Source organism: Papio anubis, chromosome 9 (assembly GCF_008728515.1).
Source record: "Papio anubis isolate 15944 chromosome 9, Panubis1.0, whole genome shotgun sequence".
Lineage (NCBI taxonomy): Eukaryota > Metazoa > Chordata > Mammalia > Primates > Cercopithecidae > Papio > Papio anubis.
In genome coordinates, this window is record NC_044984.1 from 37325689 (window position 1) to 37352628 (window position 26940).

The 26940-nt window shown below is 41.5% G+C and overlaps 1 protein-coding gene across 1 annotated transcript in view; it reads right to left on the bottom strand.

Annotated features, from left to right (window-relative positions):
* PRICKLE1 (prickle planar cell polarity protein 1) overlaps nucleotides 1-12764 on the bottom strand; it is a 124707-nt gene extending 111943 nt beyond the window's left edge. Inside the window, exon 1 of the mRNA XM_003906217.3 lies at nucleotides 12451-12764. The gene's annotated coding sequence lies outside the window, so the exon portion shown is untranslated. The remainder of the gene's footprint in view (nucleotides 1-12450) is intronic.
* Nucleotides 12765-26940: the final 14176 nt, after the last annotated feature.

A 26940-nucleotide genomic window follows, 5' to 3' on the forward strand; every position in this document is an offset into this window, starting at 1 on the left:
AAATATTAGGCATGCAACTCAAATGAATGTCAGGTTATTCTTATTTTCCAGCAAACCCTCTCTAAGCCTCCCAAAATTAAACCCTGTTTGGGCAATGGGCACGCACATTTTAAACAGTTCTAATCACTGTGCGTCAACAAGTGAACATGCTAATTTGAGTACTACTTTAAAAATTGTCCACATTTCCCATGTATAAATATAATAATCACATTTGTAATTTTTAGTATAAACATAAGTATGCCACTGTTGTAACAACATTAGATTAATAATTTGCTCTCTAATATCACTGCAATTTTGTTTTTAGCTGTCACATTGAACTCTAAGGTAAACCATAAACCAGACCTTTGATCAGGGGAAGAGTATATTCTCTTAGGTCCTTATGCCTTTAAAACATAGCTATTGTTGAATTTTAACTGGCCACACTGAATAATATATAAAGCTGCAAGTTGCACCTGGCACATATGAATACTTTTGAAACAGACTGTTAAAAAAATTCTAATTTGGGATTTGGGTAGTGAGAATGATGAGACTAATAATAATATTACCAGCTCACATTTGTTATTTATTATCTATCCCCCTGAAGTTATGGCCTCCAAATTTTTAGAGTCAAGTAAATTTTGAGCTTAAAAAATCAATCAGCCTCTCCTCACTTTACAATTCAGGAAACTGAGGCACAGAGTGGGTAAGAAGGCCAGAAAATTATGTGACTCATCCAAGATGCCATGTAAGTTAGTAGGAGATGCAATAATTACGTAAAAGCATTTAATATAGAACACACATAAGCACAGCAATATTTATGAAACAATAAAACATCATCAAACAATTTTGGGTAAGCTACAAATGCTTGCTTACTTTCCCTTTCTATTGTTCTTTTTATCTTTCTTTCTAAAAATTTAACTGCAAACATTCCTTTATTTAGGAACTGCCAAACCAAAGCTCCTCAGGAAGCTGCATCTTGAACTAAAAGGTAGCTTCTTTATCAGTAAATTGGGATAACCTTGGTCAGACCTGCACATAAAGATGCAAGGAAGATAAATGAGATGAATATGAAAGCGTTTTGTGTACTTTGGAGGTATTAGTCTTATTATAATAAAGAACCCCCAAGTTAAAACATGGTAATTTCTGGATAAATAAGTTGGCTCAACTTCTTAATAGGAAAACTGACTCACTGACGATTTAGCTCTGGAAGTTGAGACATTAAAATAACAATTTCAAGCAACTAGGTTTCCTAGCAAGCTGGTTGAAATCACTTAGAGGATTAGCTTTTCACCCCTGGAATTTATATTGGGAGATTTTTTGAGTGAAAGACAGTCTCTCATCCATGTTTTAACATACATGGCAACATCACAAGCTTCTCTGAAGATTCTACCTCTTTTTTTTTTTTTTTTTTTTTTTTTTTTAAGGTTACAGAGTGGCATGGGTGTATTATGAAAAAGGAAGTCACACAGCTTCCTTGCTGCAAATATTCAATCTTCTATTAATATAGCATCCCTTTGCTAGATGATTACATTTCCTTGATCACTTGGGGGTGTGGAAAAGGAAGGAGGGTTATTTGATAAGCATCTTTCCTCCTATTCTATCATGTTTCTCTGGCTTTATTTAGATAAAAGCGTAAACAGCTGAGAAACTCCACTTCAGCTGGGGGGAAAAAAACCACAAAAATGTTCCAAACAAAATATCTTTATCTCCTTTCTAAAAAATTTTTAGCTCAGATAAAAACAGAATACTGGCTACTATTTGTGTTTATTTTATTTCATTTTATTTATTTATTTATTTATTTATTTATTTATTTATTTATTTATTTATTTTGAGACGGAGTTTCATTCTTGTTGACCAAGATAGAGTGCAATGGCACGATCTTGGCTCACTGCAACCTCCACCTCCCAGGTTCAAGTGATTCTCCTGCCTCAGCCTCCCGAGTAGCTGGGATTATAGGCACGCGCCACCAAGCCTGGCTAATTTTTTATATTTTTAGTAGAAATGGGGTTTCACTATGTTAGCCAGGCTGGTCTGGAACTCCTGACCTCAGGTGATCTGCCTGCCTCGGCCTTCCAAAGTGCTGGGATTATAGGCGTGAGCCACTGTGCCTGACCTTATCTTTATTTTATATACAACATTAAAATGGCAGTAGACAAAACTGTACAGAGGCATCTTCAGGGAATAGGTAGCTATCACAATAAATATCTAACAGTGCTATGAAAAAAGGTACAGCAGCTTAAGAGGATTGGGGGGTGCTAGATGGTGACTGGGAAAAAGCAGGGAGGCTGCTATTTTTTACAGGATGACCAGGGAAGGCTATCTGACATCAGATGACTTTGAGCAGAGATCTGAAGGGACAGAGTGAGCTGTGATTTCACATGTCTTTTTTTTTTTTTTAACATTAGCTTAAAGTCCAAGTACAAACAAGGAGATTTTCTGTGAAACTTCAGGACAGTCAAATCTGCAAATATTAAGGCTTTATACAATACTCTGAACCAGCTCTCAATTTATTTCAAATAATCCTTGAACTTCAAATAACTTGAAAAATACAGTTAAGTATTTTTCCTAAAATGCCTCACAGTATTTCTTCACATAATAACTAAAAAGAGAGTTTTCCAGTTGTATGTGCAAACAACTCAGGTAGATAATTCAGGTAGAATTTTCCATTCTGATTATTTGATTTGGCAGGGGGCATACGGTAGGAAGAAGGTGCTAAAGCTAGCTGATTTGGCCACTGGCCACATCGGTATAGTGTAAAAGTTCAAAGGAAATTGGATAGTTAGCCAGGTTTCAGAATGGTGAGTTTTAAAGTTCTTCTTTTAATTAAAAAACAAACAAAACAATAATAAAACCTCCCCCATAATGGCAACAAACAACAACAAATCAAGCAAAGTATCATATGTCTTCTTTATTATTATTTTTTTGAGATAGAGTTTATATTATCATTTTTTTTGAGATGGGTTTTGCTCTTATCACCCAGGCTGGAGTGCAATGGTGCGATCTCGGCTCACTACAACCTCCACCTCCTGGGTTCAAGAGATTCTCCTGCCTCAGCCTCCCAGGTAGTTGGGATTACAGGTACCCACCACCATGTCCAGCTAATTTTTTGTTTTTTTTTTTAGTAGACGCAGGGTTTCACCATGTTGGCCAGGCTGGTCTCGACCTCTTGGCCTCAAGTGATCCACCTGCCTCGACCTCCCAAAGTGCTGGAATTACAGGCGTGAGTCACCGCACCTGGCCCCAGATACATTTAAAAACCTTTACAGTGATTTGGTCAGATTATATTTCTTAAACTGACACAGAAAATTGGAATTCATTCATTCAATAAATATGGATGCTCAAAAAGTGAGGAAACATAGGATCAACTTATTTTTCAACAGTATATTAATTATACTTTTGAATAATATGCTTAACATCTTTTTCTGTCAACCTCCAGATATGTTTCCAACTGTAGTACTTCCAAATTTAAAGCAATGAGATCAGTTGTTAACCTGGAGAAAAATACAATAAATGCACCGTAGAGTATGCCTAAAGTCTGGAAACTGAAGGATAATAATGTATTTATTATATTGTTTTTCAGATAAACAATTATGTTCGTTTTAAATCTGGAGGTACTTTGCACTAGAGGTATTTGGAAGTTGACAAAATATACACTGAGCATATTATTTGAAAACATAACAGTATATGTATTTTTAAGTTTCTTGACTTTTTGGGCTCCCTGTATTTGTCAAGTGTCTACTATGTGCCAGGTACTGTGTTAGGCATGGGGTATGCAATGGTGAACAAACACGGTTCCTTGTCATTAGCATCTACTCACAGGCACAGAACATAGACCTTCATTTCCAGGTTAAAATAACATCTATGATATTTTGACAGCAAAATATCAATGACGACTTTTAAGGAATGAAAGCAGTCATTAAGAGTGAATGAATGAACAAAAAAGGAAGGAAGGAAGGAAGGAAGGAAGGAAGGAAGGAAGGAAAGAAAGAAGGAAGGAAGGAGAAAGCGAGAGAGAGAGTAAGGAAGGGAGGGAAAGGAAAAGGAAAGAAAAGCAGGCAGGCAGATAATTCAGTCTAGTAGGAGTAGAAACAAATTTTGGAATGAGAAGGACACCTTAGACATCATCTAATTTAACAGCTCAGCAGCAGGTGTGCATTGGAATCACGTGAGGAGCTTGTTCAAGCTAAAAGTGCGACTGCACCCAAAACCTACTGCATTAAAATCTGTGTATTTGTATTTAGATGTGTGTGATTCAATCCTTTGATTAATATGCACTGATCTAGTCTAATTCCCTCATTTTATATATGAAGAAACTGAAGCCCTGAGAGGCCGAGAGACTGGCTCAAAAATCACACAGTTATTGTACTAGTCTGAGCTTTTTGGTTTTTAATCCAAAAAACTGTTTTTAAAAAAACTGGCTTTTTCTGTACTATTATAGCACATCCCCTCCACTACTGTCTATTTTGGGATCTCTGCTTGAGAAAAAACAGAATAAATTGACAAAGTATTTCATTAAAAGTTATGGAATCAGGCCAGGTGAGGTGGCTCACGCCTGAAATCCCAGTACTTTGGGAGGCCGAGACAGGTGGATCACTTGAGGTCAGGAGTTCAAGACCAGCCTGGCCAACATGGTGAAATCCCATCTCCACTAAAAATACAAAAATTAGCCAGGCATGGTGGCATGTGCCTGTAATCCCAGCTACTTGGGAGGCTGAGGCAGGAGAATCTTTTGAACTCAGGAGGCAGAGGTTGCAGTGAGCCAAAATCATGCCACTGCACTCCAGCCTGGGCGACAGAGGGAGACTCCATCTCAAAAAAAGAGTTATGGAACTAAAGCAAAGAAGCCAGTGTCCACAGGCAGCATAAACAGTAACAAAAAAAGACCCATGATACACTATCATAACCTGGTTGCTTCCTGCCTAAACAGCCAAATCAGGCTAGTTTAAAACACTCTCACACAATCATCATAATTCCTATCAGTTTCTCATTTCAGCACTGCAATTAATAATAATTTTGGTTTCCGTGGGTAAGGAAAGGGAGGGGAAAAAAGAAGAGTGATTTTTCTGATTTATTCCCAAAATTCAGAAGGTTAAAAAAAATATGTTCCCAGTACCTCAATATGGAGAAAGCCTGGTCTGCTTTTAACACTTTTGGCAGTACTTGAGGACACGTTTTTGGCTATTAGCCTGCCAAGCTGTTTAAGCTTATAGAAGGCCCACAAAGGGAACTTGTATGATTAAGTTATTTAAACACAAACATCTTCTCTGTATATTTTATTCCCTCCCTTCACATTCATGAAACATAAAAGGCTAAAGCAATTCAGAACTAGGTGAGGGGGGCAAGTTATTTATCACTTCAGCTCCTTTCTCAAGGCTTGTGTAAATAAGAACTGGGGCAACTCAATGAAATTATTCATATGATCCTTGCAGTGAACAAAGCTTAGCGTCAGAAAGCAGTTCAAAATTCCTATGAAGCATATGTATTCTCTTACAAGAAACATCTGTGATTCTCTAATGCACTTCAGACCTAACTTTATCTCTTTCTAAAAATTATGTAACATGCATATACTTCAAGCACTGAACATACGTATTAATTACATAGTCACAGAAGAATGTAAAATGTAATCTCTCTTTGACATACATTATAACACATATTTCAACATTAGAGCACTAAGCAGTCTTCTTATGTAAAACCTAACATTCTCTGAATGATTTGAAAGAGATATTTCAAAGCAAAACAACATACCGCACTACATAGTGCAAGCTGGTCCAACCCACGGCCCGCGGGCCACATGCAGCCCAGGATGGCTTTGCATGCGGCCCAACACAAATCTGTAAACTTTCTTAAAACATTCTGAGACTTCTGTGTGTGTGTGATTTCTTTTTTTTTATTTAGCTCATCAGCCATTGTTAGTGTTAGTATATTTTATGTGTGGCCCAAGACAATTCTTCCAATGTGGCCCAGGGAAGCCAAAGATTGGACACCCCCGAATTCTAGCCCCTTTTCAGATCCCAAATTAGGAACTTAGATTATTCATGCATGTAAATAGGATAGTTGGAAGTATCAATTATAGTTAACAAGTTATGAGTTTCTTCAGAAAATTGCCATAATATTTGCTTATCAGTGAAATAAAAGAAACCAAAGAAGTACAAATGCCCTTGGTGAAACTATACATGGCTCAAAGCAGTTTGCTATTATTAGATTGAAACTCGTGTGTGTGTGTGTGTACACAGAAGGCAGCATTTTAACTGGGGCAGAAGAGCTGGCCAATATAGAAAAAGGTTTTAATAGACTTTCTATTTCAACCACAGTTACTGTGGGTTTTGTCTCTATAGCAATGGGCCTGGGTAAGGTGGATGTGTCTGGCAAGCTAGGGTGTTCAGCTGGTAAAATAACATAAACCTCATTTTACCTCTAGTTGAATAAACCTCATTTTACCTCTAGTTGAGCAAATTTCCTCCAAGAAGGTTTGCTTAATCGAAAGACAATTTCCAAGGATAAAGGAGATTTAAGGGAAAACTCTAAGCATTGTTTGGTGGGCACTTCTTCACAGTACAGTACTATGCTAAGTTTAACCTCACACCTTCTCCTAGATTTCATCAAAGGCCTCCAATAGCATTAGTTACTGGTAGTACTTTGGATTTAGGCAGTCACCTAACCTCCAGGATCTCAATCATCCCTAGAAGCATGGGCTAATTTCAGTTGTCTCTACAAGGGCTGCATGAAACATGGCATTTACAAATTTGGATTATACAGTACTATTTATTACACTATGGAAGATTTCCAAAGATGCCAGAAGAGATGTTGGCATTTATGCAAGTCAACTACTGTTTGACCCCAAAAAGCACTATATTTGATAGGATGTTTTTGCCAGGATTCAAAGAGCCTATGTGAAAACACCTTAATTAGGACCATCTTAGCACCTCACCTATTGGATACCCTCTAGCTCTAGGTGTTATGTTTCAGGTGGGCCAAAACTGTCCTGGAAACAGAACTCCCCAGTTCTATTACCAATCCATTTACTCCAGGTTCTGAGTGTGTATATTTTCTTATTTTCAGATCTAATAAGTCAAACATATCTGGTAGTTATTAAAATATTTAAACTACTAGTTTTAAACGGTTTCTAAAAAGGGTTCAGTGTTCAGAGATTTCAAGCCCACAGAGGAGGCAGATTTGGAGAGTTTACTTCCAATAAAATCGTGAAATTATGTGCTGATTCCCCTCTATCCCCCGTTTTAAGAATATTCTTATTGAGATCTCTCTACCTTTTTAATGTTCTTTTACAACACTTCATAGACCCACAAAAATAGAGGAATCTGAAAAAACAGTGTATCAAATGATATCCAGTAACCTAAAAAGATAATTATATTGATATGTCCCTAAAAAGGGAGAGAGGCAAACTTGAAAACATTAGCTACTTACAATATGCTCTAAGATAACCTTTTCCTCTTTACTTCTTTGGGGTAATCCAAACTGCTATAAATGTTTCTTTAAAATTCCTTTATTAAAAAGTTTGTTCTGCTTGCTCAAAGAAAATGGCTATCCTAGAAAACTAGGGCCAATATTATAGCACATGATGTGGTGGCTACTTTATATTAGACTTCTTTTTTTAAAGGCAACAAAAATGGGGGGAAAAGGTGGTTATAAAAAACATCACAGGAAACCAAATAGCCTTTATTTAAATTAAAAGCAATCACAGCCTGAGTCTTGGAACACACTTTGAAATGCTTTTTGGCATGCAGCTGCTACATGCCGCCAATATTGTGTATAATTGGAAACATTTCAAACAGAATTGTTACCAAAGTCAAAGACCATAATTGCCAGTCAGGGGATCTCTGCCTCAGATAAAAGAAGGGCAGCTGAGCGAGAGTGGTCAGCATGGAGGCGTCTACTTACCGGTCTGCATCTCAGGGCAATATTTTCATTGCATTATTGACAGATCTTTCTTCCAGAGACCCAACGAGAAAAGGACATAGAGAGAAGCACACGCAAAGCAGAAGCTGGTGGGTGTTATAAATCAGCAGCTGGGACAAAACTCCTAGAAAGAAGTCCATGACTTCAGTACCAGAACAACTGAAATAACACAGCCCTAACTTTTTTTTTTTTTTTTTTTCTGAAGCGTAATCCACTAGAAATGAAAGGCATCTCTCCCAAGAGTTTACCCCAAATCTACCAGTGAGAAAAATGCAACTGCTGTTGAATTGGTCAGTTGACTTTTAGGCTCGCTTAGGACCAAACTTAGGGCAGAAGAGTTAAGTAAAGGCAAATGATAGCTGCTTGCTAGTTTGCAGCTCTACGTTTTAAAATGTTTACATTGGCTTCTGCCTGGCTGACATTTTTACTTTTATTTTATATGTAAAATCTCTCTTTATAGGAGAATGAAGCTGGAAAGGTCTAATAGGTTCAGGTTGGGCAGTCATTCTTGTTCCTGGAGAGGTCCCTTCAAAAATAACCAAAATGCATTTAGAATTTAGTCTAAACAAGTGCATAAAACAGAGACAGGAAGAATTATTACATTCTGAGGGGTTTGATCACCCTCCCTACCCCCCATAACTGGAAATAGTCAATGCCAGTGGACCAGTGGCTCAGGAATGGTTCTTGGAAAAATCGTGTCATTCTGGCATACAGAAAAGTGATCTGATTATTCTGTCATATATCTGTGCCAGAAGTGTCATGACATCAGTGTGCTCCAACCTGTAAAGCCTGTCTCGTTTGCCATCCCTGCTTCAGGAGAGAGGGGAAGGAGGGAAACAGCAGCTTACTCGGACTCCCCATACAATTTTAGGCCCGGCTTTTTTCACTGCTCCAAAATGTTCATTCATCAACACATAGGTAATTAACCTCCACTTCAGTTCAGCATGAACATAAACAATGGGGGTGTGGTTACCAGTTACTGGGGCAGATGAGGTACTACACTTCTGTGTGTCCAGAGATGGGGAAGTTAGAGGCTAGGGGCTGCTCCAGATTCCTCAGTGCTGTCTTGGTCCTTGGCACGTGTTCTAGAGTGCTGGCTCCATAGGCTGCGTGAGGTTTCGAGGAACTGCAACAATGCAGGTCTTGACGCCCAGATTATCGTACTTCCCTCTCTCTACTTGCTTGCTCACACCAACCTTCTAAAGATATTAGTGTGCAATCCAATAATCCTTTCTTCTGTGACCAGAAGAAAAAGAAGTAATGGTCCCTTAAAACACCAACCCACCAACCAAGCAACCCAGAAACACAAACCTTTCACTTTCCTAACTCCTTCTCTTTATTGTGGAATAATTATACATATATTTAAGCAATCTTAACATTCTCTCACTAATAAGGGTTAAACAGTTGGTATTATTTTACATAATATGGAGATGAAAGAGACAACTATTTTTTCCAAGGGGGAAGAGTCTATCCTAGCCAAGTGATATTTTTAACATTTCTATTCACAGATGAGAATCATTTTGATTTTTTTAATCACTTCCCCCCCCCCCCCGAGATGGGGTCTCACAATGTAGCCTCGGCTCAACTTGAACTCCTGGACTCAAGCGATCCTCCCCAGTAGCTGGGGCTATAGAGCCAAGCACCACTGCATGTAGCTTTCCTGTCTTTCTTTAAAAGGAAAAATTTGCCCTTTATAAACTACTTTAAGCAGGAAGTTAACTGTAGTAACTAGAATGCAAGTAATGACAATCTTTACTGAAAATTGTTTCCCATAATATTAGACAACCCAAAATATAGGTATAGGCCATTAAGAGAGTTACTTACTTAGTTTGTAAACATTCTTGTTCCTTTTCATGAGTATTATAGACAATCACTCATAATACTCAAGTCTTTGTATTTTGCTTTCAAGTAATTATAAGATATTTTAGAGAAATCAGCTACTTTTTAAAAGGTGCAATCAAAGAAACTACAAAATTTAACTTTTTTGGTCTTTTCAGAATTATCATAGGAAAGAATATTAGGAACAACTAGACTTTTACCTACATCTGACTCTAAAGTTAAGAGTTCAGCTATTAACCCTACAGGGGATCTTTATTTCTCCCTAGCTAATATTAGATTTTATTTGAGAGACTCAAGCTGACTTATTACACCACCACCCACCATGGACAAACAGTGGTTCCATGGACCTTGATTATAAAAACATAATAAGCTTTTTAAGCTTCACTAGTGTTACTGGCAGAACTGATTGAATCTGTCACTTTAGTAAAATATATCACTTTTCATTTTAAAACCTATGAACCAACAGGCTCACTCAGTGATAACTCGCCACTTAGTACCAAATTAAAGATGGAAAAATTAATTTACTAAGCCCATTCAGTTGCATCAATATGTCTATCTCTATAAACTATCCAGTTTTTCCTTCCTTTTTCCCTCCCTCTCTCCATCCCTCCCTCTTTTCCTTCCTTCCTTCCTTTTGAGGCTTATTTATAAGAATGAATCACACTATGTTAGCCACAACTTATTAAACTTAGAGATTTTCAAGTTCATCAGCAAGTGTGCAAACCCTTAACTGTGGGTAACATCCATTTATTTGTAGCACCTTCCAGTTTTAATATGTAGAGCACATGCATTGTTAACCTCTAAATCCTTTGTATAAACATTTCTGGAAGAGCTTGTAAAATATCTCCTTCTGTGTTTCCTGACTCGCCAGTTGATGGCATTTAGAAACCCTCTGGTACCAGCAGGTGCTGTATTTTGCTTTCTTCAGGCTCCAGCTGGGCTACAATGACAGATTCCTGTCCCAGGCCAAGCCTAGCCACCAAGGCTAGGACCACATTGGAGGCAAACTGAACCAGGCTCCACCAGACAGCAAGATGAATGGCTGCTGTTTAAGTTTAAAATCCCCTGGTGGGAGTAAATATTGTTCCAGAGAAAAGGCTTGACAAATATTGCGTCATCCTTACAGAGCTGTCTTGATTAAAGCAGAATCTTTGGATTAAGTTGATGCTCAATTCAAAATGTATCTATCTTGCTGTCATGGGATTTTTTTTTTTTTTTTCCTTTCTAGAGTCTGAAAATAGATATAATGTTGGGGACGGTCAAACAAGGCTGCCGGCTCCCAAGGGGCTAGAGTCCACTCCTGATAATAGAAGGCGGGTGAACACTGACACTTCACTGAGGATAATGGAGACAGCAAAGGCTTAGTGGGAAAGGGCCAGTTGTCACCTAAGTGACAGGCAACAGCTGAGCTCACACATCTGGAACCGGACTACGGCAAACATTAGCAACCCTCACCCGTCTACACCTTGGGCCTGTCTGAAAAGACAGATGGAAGTTCCCTCTACTCCAAAAGTACATTAAAAAAATGTCTGATGGTGAACCACGTCAATTATATAACATCAACTGCAGGCACAGCCTTCCGAAGTACTGATTAAGACGAGGCAGTAGACAACACTGTATGCATGAACAAGATACAATTTCATTGATTTGCCATTCATAAAATTTATCCTAAAAGACACATATACATGCATCCATTTTATAGCACAAAAGTGTGTGAACTCTGCAGGAGAGGCAGATTTTTACACGTTTTTTGTTGGTGGTGGTGGTGGGTTTTTTTTTTTTTCTTTAGGCTGGTTCCCGTGGTGCGTTCGCCTTGTTCATAGCCTCAGTTCTGCCTCTGATATCCTTTTAAAAATCAGCAACCAAACGTGTTCGGCTTGTGATCCTGAACCCTCCTTAGGCAAGCTGGAACTCAGCGTGATGCCAGCCGTCCTCCCTCTCTCCCAACCCCCAACCTCGTTCTTCAGCCTCCTGAAGACAATCTGTGAACAATTTTCCCAAAGTCCCAAGAATAACACAGCACTGCCAATAGTCACTGGCGATGCCGTTTGTTTTTCTTAGAGGGCAATGAAAATTTAACAGCTTTCTGCTGCATCCTGAGTCCTGCTCCTAATAATTACTAACATGCCTAGTTTCTTCAACTTTTTCTACCTCAAGAGAGGAAGACGCTCCCATTTTTTCCTATGTCCGTGCTACATTCAGAAAACACCATCGCGGGGCAGGGGGTTGGGAGAGTGGTGGGAGTTGATTCGCCCCTGCCAAAAAGCCACCAGTCCTTTCCCCAAGCGCGAAAGGAGAGAATCGGGACCCTCCCTCAGGACGCCAGTAGGTGACAGGCGATCCTAAGCGGCGGGAACACGCCAACGCACCCTCGCCTCCCGGCGCCCCGCATAGCCCCGACCCTCGGGCCACAGAACCGGTTTCCACGCCGGAGAAAACCAAGGGAAGAGTTGGTTGTGATGCAGTAAACAGGAGCCATGCGGGGAGCCTCTGTGAAGCCCTCGCGATGCTGCAGCCAGTATTCTGCTTTCCCTCTCTACATACCAACAAACCGATTATGACCTTCTCCCTGATCTTCTGCGACACCGACCCAGTCTGGTTGTCACAGACCCCGGCGGTGCCAGCGAAGTGCCCGGCCCTGCCCCTGCGGCGCTCGCCCCCCACCACCGCGCCGCAGCCCCCTCTGCGGAACCCGCCGGGATCCCGGCTGCCACTCACCTCGCGCGAGGGAGACGCAACTCGGCTGCACTGTCCTCGGCGCCGCGGCGGGGCGGCGGGGCGGCGGGGCGGCGGGGCGGCGGGGCGGCGGGACTGCGGGACTGCGGGCTGCGGCGTCAGGGGTGGGCAAGGATGAGCAGCGCACGAACCATCCAGGGCCCAGAAAGTCTCCGTGCCGGCCGCGGCGCGTCTCGGGGAAGTCAGCGCAGGCGGCGCGAGGCTGGCATGTTCCGGGCGCGCTGTCGGGCGGCGTCGGCCGCGGGAGGCGGCGCTGGCAGCTGGGCTGCAGGCTGAGTGCGCTCGGGCTCCGAAGCCGCGCGTCGCGGCGCCGCCGCGCACCCCGCCCTCGGCCGCGGGGCCCGGCGCGAGCGAAAACGCGGAGCGCGGACGCCGCCGCGGGATCGAGGCCGCTGGGCGCGCGCCCACGCGTTCCCCGGCTCGGCCCCGAAAGCGAGGTCCGGCCGGGCTCCGGCCGCGCGCGGGCGCAGGGAGGCTAGCAGAGCTGGGACCCGCTCCGCGCGCAGCCGGTGGGGCAGAGCAGCAGGCGGATTATGCGCAGGGAGAAAGAAGTTCACCCCGGCGCGTCCCAGATTCCCAAGTGCGGCTCGCTCAGAGCCTCTGCCCCGCCCCCGATTATATGCCTTTTTTTTTTTTTTTTTTTTTTTTTAAACCAACAATCCTGATGGACTGAAAGACAGGAAGAGTGAAGGGGGTGGGTTGCGGGGTGTGGGGAGAGAAACCCAATTTCCTCTGATCAAACGATTTAGGTGGGGATGCCTATTTGAGTTCCTTCTCCTTTGGGGTGTGTGTGAAGGGGGCAGTTGATTAAACACTTAGATTCTTTCTGGCGCGCCTAGCCGCTCTGGGGATCCGTTTGGACTCGATCCTATCTCGTGTAATCCCACAGGATGATCTGAGTCTCTGCCCCGGCACCGGAGGAGTGATTTTCCGAGGAAGAAGCCAAAGTTCAGCCTCTAGCCCATTCCCTTCCCCGCCTCGACGGCTCTGGTCGTGTCCATGAAAACTCAGTGTGGGGGGTCGTGCCCGCGAGAACCTCAGCCCACCGCAATGTCCAGAGCCTGACCCAAGTGAGCGTGGCGCACTTAAAACCGGGTTCAAAGCATCGATCCGAACACGGTGACAATTTTTCATTGGCTAAACTACTCTCCACGTTTTCAGTCTGCTCAATTCCCAGAGCTGGGCCCTTAGGCGCATTCACCCACGTTGAACTGGGGCTCAGCCTGTTTGAAAGTTCTGCCCTGACATTTGTGTCACACTAAACCTTAGAACCCCCCACCCTTTCCAGTTCCGGATCGGTGGATTCTCACCGTGTGGGTACTATTTCACTGGGCTGCAGAGGGCAGACACAGGCAGCAGCTGTTAACCCGAACTTGACAGGTGCCTCTGCAAAGCCAGGGCTTCCTTGACCTCTCCATCCTCTCCATCCTCTCCACAACGCTCTAGGATATTGTATCGTCTTCCAGGAAGATGAGGATGTGTGTGGGGGGAGTGTGAAGGGAGGTGTTGACTGATGCAATTTTTATCCCTTTAAGAAAAATCAAAACTGCCAGTCTCAGAATTTTTCAGAACACCAAGTCTTTTCGATTTTCGTTGGGAATAAAGCAAAGGAATACTCAGCAAAAATGGAGCTGATGAAAAAGAGGATGCAAGGAAATAAAGGCAAATGGAGGAGGAAACGGTCTAAATCCAGGAAAATGTTTGACTTCAGCACTGTGCTCTGTAATTCTGACTCAGATCTCCCCACGCTGTAGGTACTTTCTCCTCTCTAGATGCCCAGGCAGAGTTCCTGAGCTCAGATCACTCAGGAAACAAGGCTGTTGCTTTTGAAATAATTCCACTTGCTAGTGGTTTGTTTGTTTGTTTTGTTTTGTTTTTTTGTTTTTTTGTTTTTGAGACGGAGTTTCACTGTTGTTGCCCAGGCTGGAGTGCAGTGGCGCGATCTCGGCTCACTGCAACCTCCGCCCCGCCCCCGTGTTCAAGCGATTTTCCTGCCTCAGCCTTCTGAGTAGCTGGGATTATAGGTGCCTGCCACCACGCCCAACTAATTTGTGTATTTTTAGTAGAGACGGGTTTTCCTCATGTTGGCCAGGCTGGTCTCGAACTGCTGACCTCAGGTGATCCGCCTGCCTCGGCCTCCCAAAGTGCTAGGATTACAGGCATGAGCCACTGAGTACGGCTGCAACTTCTTTTTAAAAATAGCATTTTTGTGTATTGAATTGTGTCCTTCAAAATTTCATGTTGAAGTCCTTACCTGCAGTACCTCAGAATGCCACCTTATTTGGAGATAAGGTCTTTGCAGAGTTAATCAAGTTAAAATGATGTCACTAAGGTCAGTCCTAATCCAATATGACTTTTATCCTTATAAAAAGGGGAAACTTGGGCCGGGCATAGTGACTCATACCTATAATCCCAACACTTTGGGAGGCTGAGATGGGAGAGTCACTTAAGCCCAGGAGTTTGAGATGAGCCTGGGCAACAGGCAACACAGGGAGATCCTGTCTCTCCAAAAATAAAAGAAAAAAGAAATCACCAGGTGTGGTGGCATGGGTATGCACCTATGTTCCCAGCTACTGGAAGGCTGAGGCAGGACAATCACTTGAGCCCAGGACATCAAGGCTGTGGTGATGCATTATGGTGCCCCTGCACTCTAGCCTCGGCAATACAGTGAGACTACGTCTCAAAAGAGGTGGGGAACAGAATTTGGAGACAGACGTGCACACAGGAAGAACAGCACGTAGAGGTGAAGGTGGAGATCAGGGTGATGCTTCTGCAAGCCAAGGAACATCATTGATTGCCAGCAAATTACCAGAAGCCAGGAGAGAGGCACGGGACAGATTCTTCCTCACAGCTCTCAGAAAGAACCAACCCTACCCACACCTTGATCTCAGACTTTCCATCTGCACAATCGTAAGACAATAAATTTCAGTTGTTTCAGCCACCCAGTTTGTGGTACTATTATTATGGCAGCCCCAGCAAACTAGTACAATACCCAACTATGTCATGCTCTGAATGTGTCCTGGCTCACTAAAGAGGATTTTCATATTTAGATGAAGAATTCACAACAGTGTGGCCCACCAGCTTGAGACTTAAGTAACAATTGGACAGTGTTAGCAGTCTTTGTTCGATTCCCAGGTCTATTTGATTCCTAGGATTTGCTTGGCTTCTGCTCCCTGTGTCTCTTGTTCATCCACATATGGGACTCCTTTCTTTGACCTGCAGACCCAGCCCCGCCCAGGTTTTGCAGAATGAATCAGCGTTGACCCTGTAATGATATGCCAGGGCCTGGCTGTTAGGCGTGCTCCCAGGCTGAAAATCCTACCTACGCTCTTCAGGGCTTTCAGGATAGAGTGCACACTCCTTGGATTAGTTCTAAAGGTCTTTCATATTTGCACTGTGCCTATCTCTCTGGCTTTTTTTTTTTTTTTTTAACTACTCTCCACCCTTGTTTGCTCTAACCATATTAAACTATTTACACTTCTTCAAAAGCATCAGGCTGTTTTATGACTCTGTGCTTTGAAAATACCTAGAATGTTACCTGCTGAAAATTGCCCTCTTTATTAGCTAACTCCTGCTTATCCTTTACAATTCGACTCCAACATCACCTTCTTGGTAGTCCATTGATGTGCATTATTTATTGTTTTGCCCACCAAGCTTGTTTCTCCTTCTTTGTAATGCCCCCGATTTCCCTTGAGGAACCACCTTCTCCCACTGTCAGTGCACATGGATTAGTTGGAGACTCATCCCTGATTTTGGTGTTAGGATCAGGTGACCCAGACCTGGAGAATTAGAGCACTGGATCCCCTGACCAAAAGATTAGTTCAGGGATGGGCATGTGACCCAGGTCAGGTATTGGGATTTGTGCGTGAGCTCTTAGTGATTCCACAACAACAACTTCAACAAGTATTTATCGATCACTTATGTGTTAGCCACCGCCTTGCTGGGAATTCAACAGTAAACCAAATAGCCAAAGTCTCTATCCTTACGGATTTTTTATTCATAGACAGGAGATATTCTCTTGTTCTTCTGTCTTTTAAACATACATCCTGGAATACAAACGTCTAGATTCCAGAAACTATTTTGTCACCACATGAAGCCTGAGCATTAAGCAAGCATGGAGGATAGAAGGGAGACATGGTGAGAGAACAGGATCTGATGGCATGATTTGAGCTCCTGGATCAAATTCTACCTGAAAATGAGATACCACTAAACTTTTCAGTTAATTTACTATTTTGTGGTCATTTAAGCCAATTTGGGGTTTAAGTGACTTGCAAATTAAGGAGTACTGTTTGGTACACCCTTCCACCATTTAGAGGCTACTTTTCTCTGTTGAACTTTATACTCCTCTATCATTTTATTTATTTGATTAGTTATTCCTTTATTCCAAAAAAGGTTTATGTCCACTTACTGTTATGTAACAATAACACATAGCAAGTTAGCAGAACTTGAAAGTAGATATGAAAGATGAGAAAAAGAAATGAGACAAGTTCATAAAATTCATCCCATAAAGACTGAGACACAATTTAGTTTTCAGATTTCTAACAGCCAATGTGACAATGGTTACGTCATTCTTACACAATGGAAAAGGTGTCTAAGTTAAAACAATCCTGTTCTTAGGAGAAGCATGACTATTAGTTAGTTGAAGAGCAGAAAGAATCACCTGTACCCCAGGTCCTCATGAGGAAGGCTCTGGAGAAATGGTGAACAACATCCTCTCAGAGCACTCACAATGTGTTTCTTGGGGATGTTTCTCAGAGCACCCGTGAATTCAATGAAATTTATTTTTTAGAAGAGCAATTTAATTACTTCATTTTGTCCGGTCATGGTGGCTCACGCCTGTGATTCCAGCACTCTGGGAGGCTGAGAAGGATGGATCACCTGAGGTCAGGAGTTCAAGACCAGCCTGACCAACATGGTGAACCCTGCCTCTACTAAAAATACAAAAATTAGCCAGGCATGGTGGCGGGTGCCTGTAATCCCAGCTACTTGGGAGGCTGAGGCAGGAGAATTGCTTGAGCCTGTGATGTGGAGGTTACAGTGAGCTGAGATTGCACCACTGCACTCCAGTCTGGGAGACAGAGTGAGACTCCATCTCAAAAAAAAAAAAAAAAAAAATCACTTCATTTTGTAACAGGCACTTAACAGAATATATGACAATTACAATAAAGTGAGTAGTCCAAAGTGTTCTGGTATTGCATAGTTGGAGGGGATGGAGGTAGAGTGAGGGAAGACTTCTTGGAAGAAGAGGCAACTAGAAGATGAACTAACTGAGGGTAAGATGTAGGCGTGTAGGTGTGTGTGCTCACATGTCTAAGCATTTTGGGCAGAGGGAACATCATGTGTAAAGGTGAGGAGGTGAATGCAAGTAGGCTGAATCTAAGGACGTGAAATATGTCCAGTCTGGCTGCAGTGTGGGGCACAAAAGGAGAGCAGTGAGGTGGAGGCTTGGATGAACCTGCAGAGGTGGGCAGAGGCTAAGGCACGTATGAGCTTAAAAGCAGGGACAAGTTTTGTGGGAGAAGATAAGGAGTTCCGTTTTGGATGGCCACAGAAAGTAATCTTCAAAATTGGCTAAAAGAAGAAGCCAAAGAGATAGGAAGGAGTTAGTGAGAAAGTGTTGAATGAATACCAAAGAAGAGGGCATTTCAGGAAAAGAGCAGTACTAACCCTCTTCTAAGTTTTAAGCTGCCCAGAGCAAACTGTGCTCCATGCAGCCCGAGAGTCCCAACACTAAGAGGTTTAAAGGAGGCCCTCGAAGGGTTTGATGGGTGGGCTTTGGGGACCCCAGGAGGATTCAGCAGTTTATAGTAGTTCTGTAAAGCAGACCAAGCTGATCTGCACTTCCTTTGGGCACTCCTCCACAAATATGCTTTCACCAGGCTTTTGGGAGTATGGCCAGTGGTGATTTTGAGATTATAATCCTTGGGCAATACTCAACTATTCTGTGTTGTTCATTAAAAAATGAATTATATATTTTCACAGTCAACTGAGCTGAATTGAGAATTTCATGTAAAAGCTGAGTTTACTTAGTACATATGCAAGAATTGAAGGCCATTTCCCCTCCGCTCAAAGATGAGCGGAAGGAGGACATTGGGTCAGGGTTCATTCCTTTGTCACAGCAATCTTTATCATCTTTGATTTGCTGCCTTTTCCATTAGTGTGTCCCTTGAGGGCAGAATGCTGCCTAATTCAGTGTTGCGACTCCAGTGCCTGGCACAGTGACTAGAACAGAGTAGGTGCTCAGTATCCACTGAAAGATAAATAGATACTGGGACCTTAATGGAGAGCTGGTGGGGAGAAGGGAGTGAGGTGGGGGCAGGTAGGGCCAGCCAGCCCATACCCTAAGGTGATCCAGCCAAGCCTAGTGTGGTTCATAGTGTGAAGGAGGTTGGGGCCATATATTTGGACAGTAGAGTCAGCGTTAGGATGGGGAGGCAGTGAGCTAGGTAAAGCAGCAATTAGGGGTTAGGGGAAGAGTCTAACCTCCCAGGAAGAGGAAATGTCAGGTTGTTATGGTTCAACTAATGGAGCTAAAGTTCAGGTGTGGACCAGAGTCCCAGTGGTCAAATTAGGAAGTAGTGTGAAATCCAGTGGTGTGTACATGTGATTGGGGGCACAGCTGTGGCTTGAAGGAGCTCCATAGCAGATACCCAACTTCGGGAAACAAGATGAATTTCAGACCTCTATCAGCAAAATGGAGGGGCTGAGACTGCAGAATAGATTGGTGGTTGGTTTATTTTGGTTCTCAGACTCTGGCTTTCTTATTTATACTTTAAACCCACAATATTGATTTCACATACCTGTGAATTTGAGAAAGAGAGAGGAAAAGGATAAATAAATGTCCTTTTTGCTCAAAGCTACTAATCTTATTTTATTTCAGATCTTCTTGGTGCAATGTAGAGACACTCAAGACTGAATTTTTTTTTTTTTTTTTTACTTTGGGAGCTTACAGAAACTTAAGACTGAGTGACATGCTGGCTTCTAATGTTCTTTTGGGAAATGTCTTGGCTTAAATGGTGCTTTCATTTTCTCTTTTTTCATATAAAAAGGACTCTGGGACTTGTAGTTGAGTCACTGAAGGAAAACTAAAATCAATCCTCTACCTCTGAAACTCGAGATCTTAGATTTTACTATATATTCTCTCATTCCTATAAAAGATAGCAGCTCCTGCTTCAGAATGTTGCTTATTCTGCTACTTTTGACCCCAGGCTTGAAGAACTCCTATAGATAGCACGTGATGTTCCATACATCTCTTCAAGTGTGACCTACAATGACTCCATTAGCTTTTCCTTTCACTAGTGCTGTTGCTGGGGCAGAAGTCCCCAGAGGTCTGAGTTTAAAGAATTCCACCCTTCCTAGGCACACTCCTACCCCTGACCACAACCCCCAGCCCGAGCTCAGGATCTGTGAGGCACTAAAGTAAAACAAAACTCAAGAAAGCATAAGAAAAAAAGTGACATGTTCAATAGTGGTTATGAGTTGGAAGTATAAAAAGCTTTCAAATAGAGATTACTACATTTACACTCTTTTCTTCTGGAAAAATTATTGGTTTTGCTCCCAACTCTGAAAATCCAGATATAGCAGTGGATGCTAGGAAGGAGTTAGGAGCAGCTTGAAGCAGCTCTCATTTTTGAACTCCAGGGAACTGGTTCCCAGGCTAGAACCCCTGCTACCAGGATGTGGCTTTCTGGTGAATGAGAGCCATTGATGGGCCTAGATATTAGTCTTTTACGTTAGTATGCTAACCATGTGACTAGAACACATTCTCCTCTACATTACTGTCCTAAAGCATTAGCAAAATAATATGTCACTCTTGATGCGATTGAGTGAAATGTATAAAGGAAATTGGTTTACTAAACCCATTAGGTTAAAAGGCAAATGGGAGATTAAAACAATAATCAAACGGCAATATTTTAATTTTTAGGATTAGTTATCTGACAGGAAATTTCCCTTTTAATTTACTTTCTACATTATAAAATAATGAAGTTTAAGGAGCCTTAGAGAGAAACACACAAATCAGCACACTTAGTCCTTTTTATAGAGTTTCAGAGTTCCAACCCACTCTTGCTAAAAAGTACTATTTCAGCCACCAAAACAGAATAATTCAATATGATAACTGAAAGAAAAAAAAAAAAAGCCCATAGAGATAAGGAGCTAAAATGAAGTCAAAGAATCGGGAATAAATTTTCCCCAAATGAATGACTCAAGATGTGAGATCCCAGCCTATACGTCTGGCTGGCACTTGAACTCCTACATTTGCAAGTTGTATGAAATCTCCTCTAATCTGAAATTGGAATTTGCCTGTACACAGCTATAGTTTTCTTATTCTTACTGTCTGGTTAAATAGGTTAAAACAGGCAGGCAAGTCTGTCAGCAGGGCCTGAGAGAAACAAGAATGTGGTGGGATGTTTATATCTTTGCTCATGGATTCACTTTGCAGGAATCAGGAGAAGTGTGTGAGTGACAGTGTTAGGGGAAAAAGGAAGAGAAAGGAGAGGTAACTCTCAAAACACAGCCAGAGGAAACAAAACTCTTGTTACAATCATGGTGGAAAGGTCTTGATACTATTTTTCCCCAGAATTGAGGTAGATGTGGCTATCAGGGAGCACCTCCATAGAGGCAAAGTTGTTGAAAACTGATCTAAGTCATATGATTTTACGTAGTGCAACTGCCCATCAATGGATTCAGGACTGGCACTTGGCAAGTTTTTTATTATTATTATGAATATTATTTTTATTAGAGTACTGAGGGTTAATAACAGAATACTACATTTTCTTTTCTTCTCACTTTTTAAATTAGAAGCTGACATTGATTTAAAATGTCTAATAGAAAGCCATGGCTTATTCTTCACTGATTTATGAGCATCAAAGGATGGGAAGCTGGCCGCATTCTTATCATTTCAGTGGTTCATTCTCTCCTTGTTCTGAGTGAGGTTTTCTAATGTATTGGCTATTTGGTGTCTAAGGTTTTATCATCTCTACTGTTCACGTGGCACTTTGCACATCTGCTCACAATACTTGGCGTGTTTTCGGTGTGTTTTAAAGCTCTGATTAGGCTATTGGCCCATGGAGGGCAGGTGCCATTTCCTAGACTTTTTTATATCCCTTACATACACCTATGCACTTGGTACTGTGTCTGCACGTAAACTAAATGTAATGAATATCGGTTGATTACTGTTCTATTTTTTCAGCATGTAATTCCATATCTTGATATGCTCTTACACAAAATAATAGTTTTTAGATCTAGAAGAGCTGTGGGGGAATCATTAGTCCAAGCATGTCATTTTATAGAAGCAGAAACTGAGACTTCTCAAAGAGAGAAAATGCGCTCACAGTTACATGGCACAGTGGGGATTAGAACTTGGCGGTCAGACTCCTGCTTTTTCCTTTTGTCCCTTCCCAGTTGGAGAAACTAGTGTTTAAGTAAAGTTCAAGAGACTAGGGAATGAGTGGTAAAATGGATTAGCAGCATACACCATGAGCTGGTAAGTCGCCATTCTTAGTTTTGTGTATAATAACAATTACGTAAGCATGGCCTAAGTCGTTCTGTATGTCACTCAATACTAAAGGCTAATCAGGCAGGCTTCTCTGCCTTTGTGCAGGGCAAAGAGAATGTTTCACAGGCACGTGCCTAAGTATGAAGAAGAGAATAAGGCAGCAAAGAGTGTGCCTACCTGCTTTCTTCCTCAAGGCCTGGGTTGCATGGTTTCTGTAAAGGCTCTTTTTATGCAGTTATTTCCGGGCCACTAGCCAAGGTGAAAACATTCTTTTCCTTGACCACAATCCAAAAGGGAACATGCAGGAGAGCTTTCATTCTGCTTGCATCTCAACTGATGGTCTTTCTTCCTCCTCCTCGCTCTTCCTTCTGAGAACATTTATTGATCACCTACTGTATGCCGAGCACAATGCTAGGTAGACAATGGGGAGACAATTGCAAGAAAGATAGCAGTGCTGTTCTTGAGCTTACAGTTTTATTAGGGAGACAAATATTCCAGAAATGATGAGTGGTGAGATAGGTGCTGAAAGACGTATCTCCAAAATTGCAATGGGAGCACAAAGGAAGGGGTAACTAATGACATGTGAGGCCAGGCAAACCTTTTGGAAGAAGTGACATTGAGTCTTTATGAATGAATTGTTGTGGGAGGGATGGTTTTGATGGAAAAAGTGGTCCTGGGTGGAGGGGCAGCATGTGCACGCTCATGAAAACATGAGGGGAAATGGTTGTTTAGGAACCCAGAAGTAGTTTGATGCGGTAGAGTGGGGGAAAGCACACATCTAAAGAACGCTGCATGCTGTGCTAAGGAGTTTATATTTTAGCTTTCGGAGATGGGGAGGAAGGAGCCAATAGAGCAGAAAGTGACTATACTAATGTCCTTTTCTCAAAGTAACACTGAGTCTTTACTGAATGAATAAATGTGGGAGCGACTGCTAAAGATGGAAAAAGTAGTACTCGGTGGAGGGGCTGCATTTGCTTTTTCCTATAAAGATGAAAATTACTTCTTGGAGATACCTTTTGCAATTGTTAGGTTTTCCCAAGTGGTATGCAATGGTATTTTTAGAAATCAAATCATGTTTCTGATTGATTTGAAATGTAGGTTTAATGTTAATGGAAAGCTCATATGGACTGGGAATAATGGAGACCTGGGTTCTAGGTCCTGGGCCACCATTAACAGGGCATAGTAACAGTAGCATATTCCTCATTCACCATGTGAGGGGATAGGAACAAACTTTCAGCACTAGAGTTTAGTGTGTGACCCTTTGTATGTGTATGGTGCGTGTTTGTGTGTGCATGCATTTGTATGTGTATATCGCCTATAAACATGCAAATGGATATCTATAAACAGATATCAAAAGGTATCTCCAAGAAGTAATTTTCATCTTTATAGGAAAAAGAAATGAGTTCAGATATATTTTTTCTTTAGCAGTGCTATTTATATTCAGTAACTCGTGTTACTTTGAGAAAAGGACATTAGTATAGTCACTTTCTGCTCTGTTGGCTCCTTCCTCCCCATCTCTGAAAGCTGAAATTCAAACAAAATGAGGCAGTTTCTAATGAAAGGTACTGATAAGGCCAGGTGTGATGACTTACGCCTGTAATCCCAGAACTTTGGGAGGCCAAGGTAGGAGGATCACTTGAGGTCAGGAGTTTGAGACCAGCTTGGGCAACATAGCGATACTCTGACTGCACTCCAGTCTGGGTAACAGAGTGAGACCCTGTCTCTGTGTTTTTTAAAAAAGGCATTGATACATTCAGAGTCAAAGCCTGAAACCTAGATTCAAAGACAAAAGTCAAGTAGTAAAGAGTGCAGAGGATAACATAAGGTTGCTAACTTTTAATTTGGCCAAATAAGGATATTATAAAAGTAAATAAAGCAAAACCTAGTCATTCTCAACAAAAAATGGGAAGGAAATAATGGCAAAATAAAGAAGTCTTCTAAGTTGCCATTATGCCATGAAATTCTTACTTAAATTTTATTAATTTTCTGAATAGATAATACATGCATAGGTTTCAAAGTTCAAGAGGTAAAATGTGTATATGGTGAAAAGTCTCCCTCTCACCTTTTCTCTTAGCTACCCAGTCTTTCTCCCCAGGCACTGTACTTTCTAGATGCCAAGATAAGGTAGGAAATATGACTAGTTGCAAAGCCCTCAAAGATCAAGTTTATCACAAAAGAAAGGCTTTAAATCTTTTTTTTTCAAAAGAATTTCTAAAAGGAAGAATTGAAACTCTTAAGAAATTTGTTAAAAGGATGCCTACCAAAGGATCTGGAGTAAAATAATGAAGAATAAACTCAGGAGTAGCCACAGACAATGCGGGGAATTTTCTCATTTCTGAGCTCCTCATCTCTTAAAGAATTTAAATAAATACTTAATTGAATTCCCCAAATTCTCCCATTAGGAAATGCAGAGAACGACAGACTTTGACCCAGAGTATTTTGAGAAAAGGGATTACTCAAATTCCTATTTATTTCTGCTCTAGAGAAGTCTTAATTTAACTCCTGAATCATGTTTGATTTTGAATACACAAAAGTCACATCCTGACTTTTGTTTCAAGATAATTCAGCTCAGAAATGAAGTCCTATATAACTGAATGGGGAAAATCTTTTAAATAAAATTGTTTAGTGTTATCCATTTGTATGTGACAGTGTATCTGACAAAGGAGTTGGGTTTGACATAATTACTATTTAGCTATCCTTCTAGGCTATAATTGGTCAACGGGTTCAACTGCTTTTAGAGGCCACTCCTGAAATGTGAAAGTGGTGCTGTATAATCAGTATATAGAAAGGATCCTGATCTTCTGTTGGCCAAAGTAGGCACCTTGGATTTGGAGCTGGAACCAAACAGTTCAGGTACCAGTTAATACTAGAGGGAGGTTATGGTCAACTCCTTTATGTAGCACTAAAAATGATGTTACTGTTTGGGTCAGAAAGCAAATCCTGCACTGGCTCTGAAAATAAATGCTGTAAAGGAGCATTAAAAGCCTTGGATCAATGTATATCACACGATCTAGCCATAAATCATGACCGGTAGAATAAAGAACTGACACCAGATCAATAATTGCCAGAAAAATTAAATTTTTCATTACAGAAAATTTTGTAATGAAACAGAAAAGCAATGGTTGAGTTTAAAGGTTAAACCTAAAACCTTCCTGCACTTCAGGTGACTGGGAAACCCAGCTCTGTAATCTGTTGAAGAGAAAGCAGCTGGCATAGAATTTTGAAGGAATAAGGTAAGTTAAAATGGGTAGATCTTATTTCTATTTTTAGTAGTCTTTGAGTCCACCAGTTAATGGAGACACAGATTTCTTCAGGGCCTGTTAATTACAGTAGAGGTTAGAGAGCCCCAGTGACAATTCTTCCTTGGGGGTCCTCCTCTGTTTAAGACATCTCTTAGGGAGAATTTTGGAGTCTGCAAAACAAGAGGTCCTGTCCCAAAGCTGCCACAGCAGAGACAAACATTGACAGGGATCTGTGATTCGCAGTTCCTCCCACTGCAGTCCTGCTGGGAGCAACAAAGCCCCAGCCACCATGCACAGCCTAAGGGACAGGTGTCCCACCCTCTATGCATGAACACATTGTAGTTTTTTCAGAAGTACCCCTCAAATTACTTTCTTGCTAATCTGCCTGTCTTTTCTTGTCTCCCTAGCAGTTCCTTCCCAGACAGAGGACAGAAAAGAAGGGTGGGATTCCCCACTGGAAAGCTGTTTCCACATTTAATTGATCTGTAATTCATAGTGGCCCCAGCTCTGAAGCCCACCCTGGCCTTAACCCATCGTTCAGCCAAATACTTAATGACCTGTAAACAACACAACAGCTGTTCACAGGGGTCCATAGAGTCAAAAGACCCCGAGGTGAATCTTTTGTAAGGCAAAGCATCTTTTTGTGTGTTATGCAGAAACCCTTCCTCTAATTTATCAGCTTTATGGGTTAGTGCACTCCAGGGCTCTCCAACCATAAACGTAACATTTGTAGTTAGAGTCACAGAAGAATGCTGATGAGATTTCCAGTTAAATTCAGACAGTCTGATTTTCTCATTGTGGCAGAGTGGCTGTTAACATGCCTCATTCTAACAACCCATCCTTCCCCTCTGTTCCACGTTAAAGATCAGTGTTTTAATTGTTCTAGCTAGCAAGGAACGAGACGCCCCTCCTCTTTAACAGAGAAACACACATTTCATTTGCCCAATTTTTTTTGACCCCAAGAGAAGGGTAAGACCCTTTGTAGGGAAAGCACTAAATTCGGAGTGAGGGGCTTGGGGAGAAGGTGCCCTATAGCAGCCAGACAGAGGGAGAGCGCAAATGCCAGGTAGAAGCTACGATTGTCCAACCCGTTCATTAAACCACTGAGAATGCAACATATGGTAGGAATGCTTTATCTTCATTAATAGAAGTATTATGTCACAAGGAGAAAAACATTGTATGAATAAACAAAGACAAATAGGCTGTCCTAAAAGGAGTAGTGTTTTGATAACTTCCATTTCTATTGTTTCTCTTGTACTGAAAAAACACATGTTCATTACAAACATTTTGAAAAGTATAGAAAAACACACACACAAAAAATCCAAAAATACAAAGCCCCAGCCACCCTGTACGACCTAACGGACAAGCATCCCACTTTGGCCAGAAGTGCCCTCCTCCCTGCTCTCTCCACCCACTATGCATGTCTTTTTTTCTAGGCAAATATGTATTACAACAATTGATCACATTGGACAGGCGAAACTTGCTTTTCACTAAACATGTGAAGAACATTTCCCATGTCATCTAATATTGTTTTATAACCACTACTTTATGGCTATATGATACATTTGCAGGATATTAAAACAATTTTTAAAAATAAACATGCTGGGCTTAATACCTAGGTGATGAGTTGATAGGTACAATACACCACCATGGCACACATTTACCTATGTAACAAACCTGCACATCCTGTGCATGTACCCCAGAACTTAAAAAATACTAAATAAATACATAAAC